The 18,030-nt window shown below is 39.1% G+C and overlaps 1 protein-coding gene across 1 annotated transcript in view; it reads left to right on the top strand.

The window, feature by feature from the left end:
• Positions 1-18,030, top strand: part of LOC123755483 (PCNA-interacting partner) — a 45,706-nt gene that overhangs the window by 5,888 nt on the left and 21,788 nt on the right. The window lies entirely within an intron of this gene.

An 18,030-nucleotide genomic window follows, 5' to 3' on the forward strand; every position in this document is an offset into this window, starting at 1 on the left:
GACAAGACGTCAGCAGTGTAAAGGCAATATTTACAAGTGAAGTGGTATTAATAGCTTTTGGTTGTACATACTGGTTAACATTTGGAATGCATTAGGAAGTGCTAGTCCCGGAACTGAGAGGTATGAGCTACGAGGAAAGGCTAAAGGGGGCTAAATCTCACGTCCCTGGAAAACAGAAGAGTAAGGGGAGACATGATAATAGCCTACAAAATTCTCGGGAATTGACAGGGTGGACAAAGACAAACTCTTCATCACGGGTGGAGCACGAACAATGGAACACAGGTGGAAACTTAGTACCCAGATGAGCCACAGAGACGTTAGAAATATTTCTTCAGTGTCAGAGTAGTTAACAAATAGAATGCACTAGGAAGTGATGTGGTGGAGGCTGACTCCATACACAGTTTCAAATGTAGATATGATAGAGCCCAGTAGGCTCAGGAACCTGTACACCAGTTGAGAGGCGGGACCAAAGAGCCAGAGCTTAACCCCCGCAAGCACAACTAGGTGAGTACAGACAGATACACACACACAGAGGGGGGCCGGCCAGCCGAGCAGACAGCACTCTGGACATGTGATCCTGTGGTCCCGGGTTCGATCCCGACAGCCGGCGGAAAAACAAATGTACAGAGTTTCCTATACCCTGATGCTCCTGTTACCTAGCAGTAAATAGGTACCTGGGAGTCAGACAGCTGTCATGGGCTGCTTCCTAGGTGTGTGTGTGAAAAAAATTGTTAGTAACAGTTGATTGACAGTTGAGAGGCGGACCGAAAGATGAGAGCTCAACCCTCGCAAGCACAACTAGGTGAATACACACACACACACAGACAGGACGTGGTAACCAAACGGACGACGTTCCGGATTCGCAATCCACGGTCCCAGGTTCGATTCCCAGCCGAGGCAGAAGCAAATGGACGGTGTCTTCTCGCCTGATGCCTCTGTTCACCTAACAGTAGCTAGGTACTGGGGAGTTACCAGGAATTGTGGATTACATACTAGGAAAGGTCAGTCGTTGGCCTTCGGAGTACTTTTAATGCCTAACGGAATTTCTGTGCCCTAGAATAAATTATAAAAAAAATAGATCAGACTTGTTTTCTGTTTTTATAACTGAACTAACTAGTTTATTTGATTTGCCACTCCATAAAAAAAAAAAAGAGTTCGAACCCAAGAACTTGGGGTGGACGGTAGAGCGACGGTCTCGCTTCATGCAGGTTGGCGTTCAATCCCTGACCATCCAAGTAGTTGGGTTACGGGCTATTCATGCCCGTGCCACCTCTTGGGTGGCTTAATCTTAATCTTTATCAAGATTTATTTTATCATAGGCACTATTCCATCCCCCGTCCCATCCCAAATCCTTATACTGACCCCCTTCCAAGTGCTATATAGTCGTACAACCTGTTCTCGCACTTGCTTATAGTCAATATCTTGCTTATGAATAAGTGAATATGTCATATACTAATTTATTGTGAATATTTGAGTTTACCTTGAAAAGCTGAATAGAAAGTCACAACCTAACCTATCCTTCTTAGTATATTAAGATATTACAATTAGTATTGAACCTATACCTATATTGATATTACAGTTTTATAAAAATAATAAAACAAAACTAAAATATTTAAATAAATTGTAAAGTAATTCAGGATATTGTCAATTTTTGTATAAATTTATTGTTTAATAAAACTGAGAGAAAAAGTTAGTGCCTTGAAAAAAAATATAGTTTGGAATATGTGACATATATGCAGGCGATGAGTCACAATAACGTGGCTGAAGTATGATGACCAGACCACACACTAGAAATTGAAGAGACGACGACGTTTCGGTCCGTCCTGGACCATTCTCAAGTCGATTCTCAAGACAATCGACTTGAGAATGGTCCAGGACGGACCGAAACGTCGTCGTCTCTTCAATTTCTAGTGTGTGGTCTGGTCATCATGTGACATATATACTTCTTTATAAGCAAAATAGTAACGATAAGCAATAAGTCATATATGTGCGAGAGCAGGTTGCTGTAATGGCTTCGCGTTTCCCTCCGATAATTCCCTCTCCGTCACTGCAGGAATTTCTCGAGACAAAGTTGGTGTTTCTCCCGGCGCTAATGACCTCCCGCCGGAACTGATGACTGCGCTGTCTTCTCAGAAACAATCATTTACGGCGGAAGGTTTTTATTGTTGAAGCAGAGCAAGTCACATGCGGTTGATGTCAATATATTTTTATTTATTTATTTTGTTATTTTACCTGGAAAATGTAAGTGGTTATTTTATATATTTATTAATTTATTTATATAATAGCATAAATTTATTATCCTATTTAAAATTGTTCAAGAACTATTAACTTATTCCGGAATAAGCACACTTTTTCCAATATTATTTAAAAAATTATTATAAATAGGAAAATAATATATATATATATATATATATATATATATATATATATATATATATATATATATATATATATATATGACAATGTCAGACCACGAAGGAAAAATGAAACAGGAAATTTCCTTAAGTACTTTCGTATATTAAATACATCTTCAGAAGGTGTATTCACCTTCTGAAGGGGGAATTCACCTTCTGAAGATGTATTTAATATACGAAAGTACTTAAGGAAATTTCCTGTTTCATTTTTCCTTCGTGGTCTGACATTGTCACATTCTTAATCACGTGTTTATTTTCGTGATATACACACACACATATATATATATATATATATATATATATATATATATATATATATATATATATATATATATATATATATATATATATATATATATATATATTAGGGAAATCCGAATAGTTATAAATTATTACTCACTTGGCTAAAGAAAACGATGCAAATCTATTTTGGTGACACTAATGTATTTTGCTGACACTGATGTGATTTGGAAGCTTGATGTCCTCAGAGTTAATTACTATGAAAGATGATTACTTCGTGTGTAATGTTAATATTGCTGAGATAAATGTGTGGCTCTCTGTTGACTCTTATTGTGCTCATGTTGCTCTGGTGCAATAATAATTTATGGTTCCGTTGTCAGAATGTGACCATCAAAAAAGTCTTGGAATCATTGTTTTCTGATTTTTGTTTATTCATTATTATTTATGAACCAGCTGAGGTGCCCTGATACATCCTCACTCTGCACAATGCGCGCTGTAACATCTTCACTATGCACAGTGCGCGCTGTAACATCCTCACTCTGCACAATGCGCGCTGTAACATCTTCACTATGCACAGTGCGCGCTGTAACATCCTCACTCTGCACAATGCGCGCTGTAACATCCTCACTCTGAACAATGCGCGCTGTAACATCTTCACTATGTACAGTGCGCACTGTAACTGTCGTTCCTCACCATCCAGACTTCCCCAAGAATCTGAAAGTCTTGAAATGCATTTTCAGTCACCAACAGTGTGCAAAGCCTCACTCAAAACTGATTATATTTTGAGTATATCTTCACTATTGACGATGCCCAGTACTTGGGCAGTCGATTTTGTTTACTATATTGATCAATCATTAATCTCCGATTATCCCTATTATCAAGCATCATATACATGTGTTTTGAAGAATATGCTTCTGTAACTCGTAATATTTGTGAATATGTTGATGCTACGTTAACCCTCTGATTTTGTTCATTTATTATACGCCCTTCCTGTGGGCGTTAGTGGACCCCATATCCATCCTGTGGGTGAATTTAAGGATAAAGTTTTAAAGTTAAGTTTGCTATTCCAGTGGGCTTTAGTGGACCCCATATCCATCCTGTGGGTGAATTTAAGGATAAAGTTTTAAAGTTAAGTTTGCTATTCCTGTGGGCGTTAGTGGACCCCATATCCATCCTGTGGGTGAATTTAAGGATAAAGTTTTAAAGTTAAGTTTGTTATTAACAAGTTTTAAATATCAGGAATTTATTTTTCAGTTTTATTAAACAATAGAGATTTTATACAAAATTTGATAATATCCTGAGTTACTTTACAATTTAATGAAATATTTTAGTTTGGTTTTATAAAACTGTAACATCAACACAGCTATAGGTTAAGTAGTAATTGTAATTAAGAAGTAATAAAATGCTTATCTTCAAGAACTAAGACGGTTAGGTCGTGGTTTTCTATTCAGCTTTTCAGATAAACTCAAATACTAACAATATATTTGACAGTACAATTTAATACTAAGTGTAAATAAGTACAATTCCTGACTGACATACATAGTTACACTTATGGGGCTGTTATATTTACCTTCCCTTTTTTAGAGGACGGGTTGGGGGTGTTAGTGGATTCCATACCCATCCTGTGGGCGATAGTGGACCCCATACCCATCCTGTGGGCGATAGTGGACCCCATACCCATCCTGTGGGTGTTAGTGGACCCCATACCGATCCTCTGGGCGTTAGTGGACCCCATATCCATCCTGTGGGCGTTAGTGAACCCCATATCCATCCTGTGGGCGTTAGTGGACCCCATACCCATCCTGTGGGCGTTAGTGGACCCCCATACCCATCCTGTGGGCGTTAGTGGACCCCATATCCATCCTGTGGGCGTTAGGGGACCCCATACCCATCCAGTGGGCGATAGTGGACTCCATATCCATCCTGTGGGCGTTAGTGGACCCCATACCCTTACTGTGGGCGTTAGTGGACCCCATACCCATCCCGAAGGCGGTGGTGGAAAACGTTACAGAGGCTCATAATAAACTCAGGAATTGAACCCCAAATTTTATTTAGCTAAGCAAGTAGCAATCTTGTGAAGTTAGTTACACAGTTTAATATATATATATATATATATATATATATATATATATATATATATATATATATATATATATATATATATATATATATATGTCGTACCTAATAGCCAGAACGCACTTCTCAGCCTACTATTCAAGGCCCGATTTGCCTAATAAGCCAAGTTTTCATGAATTAATGTTTTTTCGTCTACCTAACCAACCTAACCTAACCTAACCTAGCTTTTTTTGGCTACCTAACCTAACCTTACCTATAAATATAGGTTAGGTTAGGTTAGGTAGGGTTGGTTAGGTTCGGTCATATATCTACGTTAATTTTAACTCCAATAAAAAAAAATTGACCTCATACATAGAGAAAAGGGTTGCTTTATCATTTCATAAGAAAAAAATTATAGTAAATATATTAATTCAGGAAAACTTGGCTTATTAGGCAAATCGGGCCTTGAATAGTAGGCTGAGAAGTGAGTTCTGGCTACTAGGTACGACATATATATATATATATATATATATATATATATATATATATATATGTATATATATATATATATATATATATATATATATATATATCAAGAGTCTTCTATATCACGAGTGGTTCAAGAAATGGGGCCACAACTGTACACAGAGGACTTTATATCTGTGGTGAGCCAGTTACACAGTTACTAATCATTCTCCACACACACACACTCATCCAACTGGACAACAGATGTGGATAATTTACAGTCATGTGCATGCATTACCTACAGTAAGCAAACTTTGGATATTTGGCATTTTGAATGAAGGGTTTATACATTTGGTTAACCTCTGTGTCGTGCATAAAATACATGTAATATGTAGAATAAACTAAATAATGTCATCTCAAGTAGAAGACATTTATAAATGCAAACACGTATGCATTTATGAATAAATGTTATTATATATATGATATGTATTAAGACAAACCAAATAAACCCTGATTTAAATCAGCCCAATTAAGCCCTGGTTTAAAACAGCCAATTTAAGCGGGCAATTAGTCACAATAACGTGGCTAAAGTATGTTGACCATACCACACACTAAAAGGTGAAAGGACGACGACGTTTCGGTCCGTCCTGGACCATTCACAAGTCGATTGTCCTTTCAATCGACGACGAAACGTCGTCTTCCCTTCACCTTCTAGTATGTGGTCTGGTCAACAGCCAATTTAAGCCTTTTTTAAAGCACAACAAGTAAACCCTGGCTTAAGACAGCTTAAATAAATCATGGTTTAAGACGAAATAAATCCTGGTTGATGTTAGACATGTTGGTGTTGTTATTATATTTCAACTACAATTATTTTTGCATAGCCTAGCAGCCAGGATACAAAAAAAATCTATTGTCTTTATCACTACCTTTGAACTTCCTCTTCCACCCATTCTTCTCTATTTACAGCATCCCTTCCCTCATCTCCCACTCTCGTCCTCTTCCCATATCTCCTACTCCCATCCCTTCCCCTTCTCTTTCCCATTCCTTACCTCTCTCCTCCGTCTCTCATCAATCTCCTAAATGTTCTTACCTCTTCCGCTTTCCCTCCCATCCCCTCTCTTCTTTACCAGGTTAAAAAAGAGACTGTAGCCAGAATAAAGAGGCAACCATTATCACATCAAACAGGTAACTATCGCTAGTAATTCATCCAGCTGAAACTACACTACCACCACCTGACGTCACTTCCTAAAAACCTCCACCAACACGAATACATATTTCACTGAGCAGTTAGAAACTCTGAAGATTGCAACGCCAACCAATAGGAACTCTCGGATAGTGAAGATCTGAGCAATAGAAACTCTGATTGCGCCGATGTTGTTGTGGGCGGGAGGCGACGCTTGGTACCCGGAACCGTTGGGAGACGTGAGTCATCTGTTGCATGAACAACGGGCTGGTCGCACGAGAATCTAGGGCGAATTTACACATATTCTCCTATATATATATATATATATATATATATATATATATATATATATATATATATATATATATATATATATATATATATATATATGTATATATATATATATATATATATATATATATATATATATAAATATATATATATATAATATTATATTGGTTGGGATATGCAAGAAAAACCTTACCTTATGTACGTTTTCTATGTATTGTTAGGCTTGAAGCCAGTGGATTCCTATATTATGGGTTAAGTAGCTCAGGTGGGATGGTGCAGTGTACGTCACGTACTAGGGGAGAGGAGTACGTCACGTGGTAGGGGAGAGGAGTACGTCACGAGGTAGGAGTGAGGGGTACGTCACGTGGTAGGGGTGAGGAGTACGTCACGTGGTAGGGGTGAGGGTGAAGCACCTCTGCCCGCCTCCGCACACACTTCTCACCACCAGTGATCAGATCCATCGTCAGGTCCAGTGCTGATGACGACAATCCTTCACGCAGCCATCAGTGAACAGAGAATAGTCAGTTTGTCCAAAGTTGGAGACCAGACGCTTGGGGCTAGCCTCACCCAACTTTGCAGGGGGAATGGTATTGGGTACACGATGGACATAGGTTGATGGCGTAAATCCTATTGGTTCTATTAAAAGAGGGTATGGAAGGCTGAATAGTGACTTCCTCCTCCGACCAAATCAGGGAAAGGTGATTGGCCGAGAGTGAAGTGTGTGTGTCTTTAACTACCTGTAAAGACTGCAATTCTTACAACGGCCCAATGGTGGTCATTATGCAGGCTATCAGTAGCGGTAATTAAAGTATGAGGTAGCATAGGCCCAGGTTCACTGTATCTCATAAGATGAGTGCCACATGACGCTAATTTCCCCAAACATACATCATACAGTTACCCATCACTGGGTCGTAGCTTTTTAGCTCCAGGGCGTGGCTGCTCCCTAGAGTTAAAGACACAAAGGGGACTCAGACCGAATTTTGTAATTCAGTGCTTAAGGCCGTAGGCCGCCACCTAGAACCTGTACCCAGTTATATAAGTGAATAAAAGAAATGCGAGAAGGGTTGACAGAAAATTACTATTATTACACAAATTTATTTTAATAAACTTACTTCTACTATGCAGGAAGATTTCGTTACGTTAATCAAGATCATCACTTGCAAAAGGCTAAGGACAAGTATATTACAACAAGACTCATTCTCACAGTGCTGGTATGCTGAGTATGTGCTAGTATGCTAGGCACAGAGTCGTGGCTTTCTTGCTTAGACATAAAGTGAACTGACTGAACGTTTGTGAACACTTTGATCTCAACTGCACAAGACACTGCCAGTGACAAGGGACAGTGAAACAAGGTTACAACTGTACACTGGTTTAATAATCAACGCACCCAATACACATGGGCAGCCAATGGCACTTCAAGCTTATGCACAGAATAATCTCACAGTGATTAATAGCACAAGTCACAGAGACGCTTATATCACTGAGAGAGAGAGATTGCATATCACAATTCTTGAAATAAAAAGTCACTGAGACCTTAACTTAGTCACTGAATTACACACAAGTCACTGAGAAGAGAATAACTAATATTACGTCACAAGTCACCGAGACTCCGACATTCATTGAAATTATCACGTCACTGAGACAAATAATAACTACAACAGGTCACACTGAGACCCTAAATGTGTGTGTGTGGTACTAGGCTAATTCTCTTACACCTGAATGAGTAGGTGAACGTCACCACACAGCCTAAAGTGACAAATGTGTGGTCACCTTGACCATTCTACTCCCGGCCTGAGTCGGGAATGCGCAGAAATAAAACGAGTCATCGACGTGGGATTTTCGGAGAAAGCGCAATAAGCCGTTTTCTTCATCAGGGGAGAAGCTTTTCGGTGAAGCACATTAAACTGTGTACTCTGCTATCCCTCCCCACCCCGCAACTCTCTTGGCGGGAGGGGTAACATTAACGAAATGATAAAGACAATGTACTCATTTATGGCTGGTCTTCATTCATTCCAGTTGGACGACGACCTTGCACAGAACCCGTTGAGACAGTGACAGTGAATGTATGCCACCCATACATTCACTATTCAGTGAATGCATGGGGTGGCGGTCTCTTCCTCTGACTTTCACCTGAAGCCCATAGACCGCACATAGTGTCACGAATGGAGGAGTGTGGTAATGACTTTTACATGTTGTCTAGGGAAATAGAGGCTCTTACTTGAGCCAAGGTGAAATCAAGAGTAGGGAAACAGCCAAGTACAAAAGACACAAATTTATATGTATAAGGCACACTTTAATATATTGCATAACTTTTTACGCCTTACAACTCAGCTCAATCCGAAGTTCCTGGTTAATAAAACTCCGAAAACGGGCTTTGGATACCCAATGGCTTTCAGTCCCAAACCTGGAACTGTACACCGGTTAACAGGTGTACAAGTTCCAGGTTTGAACGCCTGTCAACCGGTGATACACATATATAAACCACTAGGAAACCTGGACTCACACAAAAGAGCACCATAGGCCGCCTGAGTACTCTACCCGATCTTGCGATCCTGTTAGCATAAAACGATGGCTTATCTGATTGTATGGCCAGAGAAAACCCCTCAGTAAACAAGGTCTGATCGGCAACGTTCCACCTCCCCTCAGGTCAAAGATGGCGTCCGCCACTCTTGCACCATTGCCCCTTAATACTCCATTCTTTATATTTCCAATCTAACCTTTTATTGACTTCATTTCCATATTCCCCATGCATGCTTTTTGATTGAATCTATTTTTCTCTCACATAGTTTGGCTATTCCGGTTCACATTATTCCTCAACATTCTCCTGATGAAAAGGTACTACTTTGCTTGGCGGAGTATTACTGGTGACTCGCAGCCTCCCAGTTATCAACCTCAGGTTTATTTCAAGAAAACATTCTCCTAATGTGTCCACCAACAATTTATAATAGGAACTAACCTCCACAGGAGGTAATGTTCGTAATACATGGTAAGCAGGAGACACAGCGTCTATGTAATCAAAGTATATATGTGCTTTTAGACACTACTTTTTAGGAGAGATACAGGAAAGGTGTTTTTTGTTTTTGCAAGTCGTGTTGTGGAGTAGACTGACATCTCGTTTTATTGATAAGCAGTTTTAACAGGTTTTCAGATTAGATTGAATGGGTGAGTGATCTAGAATAGACTAACATAATGCTCTTATATTTTTAATAAGGAACATATTCAGTGGGATCTCTAGCCTAAACTTTTATTTATTAATATCTTAAAATTATGTTCCCAGACATGACAACATAAAGGAACAAAATCACATTCAATATGGTTGAACAGTGGCATCAGAATTTCGCACATGAAAAAATGGTGAATCACTGTGCGAATACCATTGTGAAACCCGAGGTGGATTACACATTACTCCATGCTCGTGTGATTCTCTCTATATAATTTATTAGCGTTCGAACATGCTTGAGGGGACTGACGACGTTTCGGTCCGTCCCTGGACCATTCTCAAGTAGATTGTGACTTGAGAATTGTGACAATCGACTTGAGAATGGTCCAGGACAGACCGAAACGTCGTCCGTCCCTTCACTTTCCAGTGTGTGAATTTGCTCAACATATTTCAGCCACGTTATTGTGACTCCTCGTCTGCATGCTTGAGGGATTGCATCCTGGGAAGGCTCAGTAGTTCTACCTATGGAGGGGAAAATGGGGACATCAATGATACAAGCTCATGAAAAAATATGTATCCCTGAATGTAATATATGTATCTGAAGTTGGTGTGTATGGTGTACAGAACTACTTTGCCCTACACCCGAATGCTTGGAGGTTGTAAAACGTGGACTGACTTAAGATGGGACCTCCAAATTTCCTGTGATATCATTAGAAATTCGGTTGTGTAACTTCTGACAAGTCAGTGATGGTTGGCAAGGCCTTGGTCGCGGGTTCGCGTCACCTCACAGCCCTAGTGAATTGTCACATTGATATATATCATGTTAGTGTGATTTTCTGTGTGAATACTTATGATTATTCTTAGAATATTATGAACGTCACTGATATAAGTTTTGTGGGATTAGTATCGAACGAAGTCAGTCATAAATAAATAGATAAATAATGCTTTACTGTTTATCATCTTCGTTGTAATATCAGAAGCATTATACTAGTTTATAATGAACGAGGTATATATTCGCGAAATAATTGCCGGTTTTGTTTTAAATAGGGAAGCTTGCATATCCGGGGAAAAACTCTGGTTCCCGGAATAGACGAAATAAACAATGGACCATCGGTTACGCTTCCAGCCCATGACGGACATCTTCCCGGATGTGACGTCACGCGGGAACACCCAACGAGTTATGATCGTGTTGTAGGGATGTTTTTCTGTGGTATGTTGTAGTAGTAGGTATCCTTCAGTCTCGGAAGACTATGGAGTTGCCCTGGGTAGGTAGATATGGAGGAGAAGCTGTTACCCATGCAGCAGGTCCTCCCTCTCCACGTTGCTGAAATTATCCAATAGAAAGGCAAATGCCATTACACATGGTTCCAGCAACGTCGGTATGTTGTAGCGTTTATGTTATAGTCGATTTGATGTTGCGGCATTGTTTTCTAAGTTGTTGGGTTTAAGGCCTATCAACCTAACACAGGTTGATAGGCCTAACACAGCCGGTGACTTCTAGGCAACCTATTCTCGTTATAGTAAGTCGTATTTTGACGTATACTTTGCCTAAGGCCTAAAACTAATGTACAAGAAAATGGTAGCGGCCCCTGAAATTGACATAATGTCCCGTTTTCTGTTCGTGGTTTATCTGGTTGGTTAGGATAGGGCACATTAGTACAACAGTTTCCTGACGCTGGGAACGCTAGCGAGAACGAGGTGTTTAAACAGCACCTGTGTAAACTAACCCCCAGAAAGAGTCAATTATTTTCAAACAAGAAGGGAGTGACTGACACCAATGCCGGAATACCTCACACACATATTACTATACATAACACATATTACTATACATAACACATATTACTATACATAATTCATGCAGCTGTGGGAGACCCGTGGAACTAACAGTTGCTGGTTTACCCAGGGGATGGTATAGGGTGCATAATAAAGAAATGCAATGGAAAATAGTTTACACTTTTGCAGTTGGTCTAAACTTAGAAATATTCAACTCATTTCCAACACTAATTTTATTATTTTACATTTGGCATTTAACTCTGAAAAAAAAAATCATACAATAAAATGTTTGTCTCAAGTACAATTAATATATATTATTTGTGTATATATTTAGACCTATATTAATTAACGTGGGTTGGTTAGGATGATATTATCATACCAAATATGATAATATCACCTACTGGAAGGAAATATGGATAGAGTGCAAAAATTTCAGGTATTTTATCCTAAGTAATAAGATGGTTGGCCATTTCATACAACGTAAGTTTAGATTTATTTCTAAATTTCTCAATTTTATTACAGTTCATGATATAGTGTTCGAGTGTGTGTTCCTATCTTTGTCCACACACTATCTAGATCCCTATACAAGCCGAACTGCTTGACTTGTAGCCAAGTCTTATTCGAGCTGTGACAACGTCTGTTAGTCTGCTGACTTTATTACTTGTCCCATACACATGTTTTACTTGACACATTTCATTGTGATGAACAATAGACCTGCTAGTTCATATAATTTATACAATGAGAGTTTACTTTTGTCATGGACAATGTTCAAGACTAAAGTATACTTTCTGGTTGGTCAGTAAACTATTGTATAGCCTTAATAGCCCTCCAGAAGGTGATAGGCCTGAAATCCAACACCAAACGAGGACTCATATCCAATGACACACTCTTTCCAACACCAAACGAAGTCTCACGTGCAATAACACACACTCACCAGCGCTGGTATGCATAAGTTGCAACATTTGACAAACACATCCGGAACCAGAGAGGCAGTTGTTGTGATGATGGCTGGTACAGTCAGAGTGTTGAAGAACCAGCAGGGAAGTTCTGCAGGCGTGTGCATTACAAACTTATACACGGAGTGAAACATCTAACGTATACACATAGCGATTTCCTCTCATTATGCACAATAATCTACCTCAATACTTGGCTAAGATTTGGGGAATTTGTAACTGAAAGAAAGTATTTTTTACATTTCTTAATTCAGTCGTCTATAAATTCGTAGATTCTTTGTTTCAATTTCTTCTTCTTGATAGTAGGTGCAGTTTGCATGAAGGGTTTGTCCTCCCGATGACTGCACCAGAGTTTCCATTTAGTTGCATTGTTATGTAGCGTTTGGTGGCAACTTTGTTGACAGAGTTACAATTTTTTTTGTAATTCGCGTTGTCAGGGGGGCAAGAAGCCTGAATACAAGTTCATCGAGGTCCGGCCCATGGCCAGCCAGCTACTGCCCATTCCCAGGATGTAGCCTACACAATTGCCTAGCTCCCGGTACCTATTTATCTGCCAGATAGGGCCGGCCCTATAGGATTGCTGGCGCCCCCAAGAAAAGTTAACTTCGACGCCCTTACAACGTTGAAACATTTTCACAAGGAGGATAAACGGGAAATGTAGAAATAATGAGTTTATTACAATATACAAGTTAAAGAAAACAGTTCCAACACATTCTAGTTTACCATACTTTCCTAACTTTGTAAATCTTGAAAAAATTCGAAGTAAACCGCTATTATAATTCTGTAACTTTTTAAATGCAAGGAATTATATATTTAAAATGTTAATAACATTCCGATAAATATTGATAAATAAACTTGCATCATGGCTGAAGATCTCAGTGTCAAGAAAATAAGTTATGCTAATTGAAATGTAATTTATGGTCAGCAGTTCGTATGGACGATACTTTACCTTGAGGTTACCTTGAGGTGCTTCCGGGGCTTAGCGTCCCCGCGGCCCGGTCGTCGACCAGGCCTCCTGGTTGCCGGACTGATCAACCAGGCTGTTGGACGCGGTTGCTCGCAGCCTGACGTATGAGTCACAGCCTGGTTGATCAGGTATCCTTTGGAGGTGCTTATCCAGTTCTCTCTTGAACACTGTGAGGGGTCGGCCAGTTATGCCCCTTATGTGTAGTGAAAGCGTGTTTAACGATGTGTTAAAATGCAAGAAATTTCTCTACCGTGAAGAGTGGTCGAGTTGTTCAGTACTCTATATGGTTAACGGAGTAGTACAGCCTCGTGCGTACAGTACTTCTCATGCCCTGTATAAATTAATTGTCAGTGACACTCTACCATCCAGGATTGCACTCAACTCCTCTGGGTATAACTGTAATGATGGAATCAAATATGTGTGTTTCTCCAGTAGATCCTAACCCATATTGGCCTTCGAATGCACGATAGAACTTAGCCCAAGTATGTGCTCTAAAAGAGGAAGTTGATTACCACCAACTGCATTACTTGCAGCGTGGTGGCAGGGAATGAGTACCAGGAGGCGAGGCAGAAGGTGTCCCAGCCTGATAACGGCATCTTCATTGGCACGAAATGATTAAACACCCAGCAACAAATGTAAATTGCAAATGTAAAGATAAACATCATGTCTTTTCCACTGGCACTCACGGGATGGGTTGACCTGTATCGAGCTGATAATAATGTAAGGTACAGTATATGTGTTTAACTTACATATACCAACGTCACTCAATTGTCAGGCTTCCCGGTGCTTGATTCCGTCAAACTTAAAGTGTAAGCAAATCAAGAGTAATCGGACCGGATTACATGTAAGGGCAGATAGTAGATTATAGGACTTCTTACGTACTCGTTCCCAATCCATTCCCTTGAGCGGATCTCCTCCTTGAGGAGAGGTTGCCCTCCTTTGACTCATGAGAAGAAGGAAGATCCTCAATCTTCCGCTCTTATCAAAGAAAGAGAAAATAAATACACTACGGGGCTCACCATAGCCCGTGCTACTTGGATTCTTTTGTTCCAAGTAGCGAATCTTAAACAACAATACATAAATCAAAATAAATAATAATAATATTTTTTTATAAACAAGCTTAGGTATACACAACAATGCGCTGCTATCCAATTTTATATGAAAGATAGAGGTAGCAGTGTAGATCAAAAACCAGCTATAAGTTCATCTCAAATTCCCATCTCACAGGATGGTTAGTCATACATGGAATCAGGGGAGAAAATATCTGCCTCAATACAAAAAACCGAAATATAATCATAATAATAATGCCAATATTAATAATGATACAGTGGTTATAGTGTCTTTGTACCACTTAATCACCAACATATGTACTCTCACAACCCATTGTGCCTTCTTTTGTAAATACATAACAATATATAAATTATAAATAAATCAATAAGTAAACAAATCATTGCGCTTCGCTGCCTTCTGCTGCTCAGGAAAGCAGTGTTGCCAGATTGGGCTACAAGTAGCGAATTGGGCTACTTTTGAGAGCCCCGCGCTCCCAAATTTTTAATTTCGCTACTTGCTGCTTTTTGGCCTAATTTAAAAGCAAGATGGGCTAATTTGGGCTATTAATGTTAAGAAACTCAATTATGATTATATAGGATCAGATGCAACTCAAACAAGCACCTCGCGATAGCAGCCACAGACTGACGATATAAATTCGAGCACAGCGCGCAGAGTATATCCTTTCACGACCACAAAGATCACATTCACTCCATAAAAAATCTTCCACTTACGGGCTATTCATGCCCGTGCCACCTCTTGGAAAAAAAAAATAAAAAAACTACGTCGATTATACTCGTCGTGTCAATAATACAATTGTCTTACCTTAATGATTCAATGCTATGCCGTTCTCTCAAATAAGCGCTTCGGCTATTAGAGAAAACGTAAATTTCATGGCAAACATTTGTAAACTATCCCCAAGTAGATCGGATAGAAAATTGGAATTTATACAAATATTTTTTCTCGAGACTCCAGACGGAGTCACCTATGTGGACACGAGAGAAAACTTGGTAACGATGTCTGGCGCCACCGCTGCGTGAAAGTGATAGCTAATTAATTAATAAAAACGCACGCCTATCTCCACATGTCTATTGTGTAAAAGTAAAGGTTGACGTAAAAAGTATAAGTAAAGTTAAAGTTGCATTCTTCTGCCAGAAACGCTGCGTGTGTTAGTGGTTTTACAAGAATGTATAAACATCAATGTTATGTACACTCATAAACCCATTGTACCTTCTTGTATATATATAAATAAATAAATAAAGTATTTTGGGCGCTCATGTACTTGTGCGCTGGCTGGCGTTCACAACTGATCTAGTCTTCAAGAACTAGATTTAGTCAATCATAATGATAATAATGTTTATTTATTTAGGGGGAATAAATTTCTGGGCACACTGATTAATAATGGGCATCATTAATAATCGTAACATTATATTAATTCATTTTTTTTGTTGTATTAAAAATATAAAATACGAATCAACAAAGTTTCATTCGGAGACACCTGAGTTTACCCGAGTGTACCTGAGTTTACCTGAGAGCCACTAACACTAGCGGCCTCGACGAGGACAAGAAGCCGACGGCTTGTCGAAGGTTCCCCTATTTGCCTTGGTGATCTTTTCCAGCTGTACTTTAAAAGTTAACAGAGTTTTGGCATTTACGGCTTCGGCGGGTAGGCGGTTCCATGGGTTAATAACCCTGTGGGTGAAAAAGCATCTCCTGTTATCAATCACACTTTACAAATGTGTGTAGTGTGATTGACAAATGTGTCAATCAATCAATCAACGGGAAGGATGTACGATTGCGAGTTACATGAAAGTAACTAAGCTATAAATAATTGTAATTAATAATAATTGTAAATATTAATTAATACTAAATAATATTATTTAATAAATTAGTCCCAATTCAATGCAGTTTTCTTCCAAGCACAAAAACTTGTAAATATAAATACAAGATAATAGATAGATCGGTAAATTAATAGACAACTTTCAAATATTGCACCAAGTAATGGCGAGAGGAAAAAACTAGACAGTATACATTACATTTGAAATTAATAATAGATGAATGGTAATAAATTGGTGTATGTTTGTATATATACCAGACAAAGTCCATTTAATGGCCGAATTTAGCCATTTTGTGTAAAAAACGTTTATATTTCATATTATTAATTATAACAGTAATCGAAAAAAGTCATAGTTTGTATATACAAGAGATGAAACAGCGAGCCATGAGCTAGAGCGATGTACTGAGTACATAAGGAGGCCAAGGCTTCCAGAAATACCTTCCTGTGATTGGCTGTTGCGGGGAATACCAACACTCTTTTATGAATAAAATTTAAACTAAGAAATAGGTCCTTGTGCACAACAACAAGGTTGTTGTGAAAAAGAACAACAATTTCTGTTTTGCACCTGACAGAAATCTCCATCTAACTGAATAATTTACTCGAATAAGAGGGCAGAGCAGTGTATCATTATTTGTGTGAGGCAACCCCCAATAATAACGTCCCAAGTTAGGTAGCCAGCCCATGTTTCTGTAACACCCGTTACGTCCTGCAGTATTTAATTATCACTATATTAATATTTTTAAATACTTAACATTTCACTTTTTAGGTAGATTAAAGTTGAAGCAGAATGTCATAAGCAAGGATGGTGTGCTGAATAAAGATGATTTATTAAGTGGATGGTACCTATAGCTGATCCCTTCCTGTGATTGGCTGTTGTGTGAATGTCAACAAAGAGTTTCTACCAATGATATATCATTTATTATGCACCCCATACACCTTGTGGGCGGAGCTTGGAACTTCCTACCCGAGCCCAACAACCCGCCTTATAGGGTTGCTGTTTGGCTATTTATAGTGCGTTGGTAAAAAAAACAGATGGCGTTAGTTGTATTTTGTGGGGTAATTTGTAATAAGTGTAATTTGATGTCAACAGATGGCGTAAGCTGTATCTTATGGCCACTGTTGACCAGCCAGTTGATAGTGTTCTCTTCTGCCGACAGATGGCATCAGCTGTGTTATTATTACTTCCGAATTCCTTTTAAACACTGATCTACAAATCCCTTGGCTTATGATAAGGTTTTATACCATTTATGATAAGTATTAGATAACTGGAGTTCCGCAATTACTTTTATTTATCAACTGTTGAGGATATCATCATATAACGTCTGGTTAGGACGTACTGCTCTCGATTGATGAAGATTAAGCCACCCAAGAGGTGGCACGGGCATGAATAGCCCGTAAATACTGCTCTCGTAATATTATTCAGGGGGGTGGGGAACTATCAAATGAAAGCGCCAAGCCATTACGACTATATAGCACTCGGAGGGGATCAAGATACGGATTTGGGATGGAACGGGGGAAAGGAATGGTGCCCAACCTCTTGGGCGGTCGGGGATTGAACGCGAACCTGTAGGAAACGAGACCGTCGTTCTACCGTTCAGCCCAAGTGATTAAGCGTAATATTATTAAAACAACCATTAATGCATAT

Source organism: Procambarus clarkii, chromosome 55, assembly GCF_040958095.1.
Source record: "Procambarus clarkii isolate CNS0578487 chromosome 55, FALCON_Pclarkii_2.0, whole genome shotgun sequence".
In the NCBI taxonomy this organism is placed as follows: domain Eukaryota; kingdom Metazoa; phylum Arthropoda; class Malacostraca; order Decapoda; family Cambaridae; genus Procambarus; species Procambarus clarkii.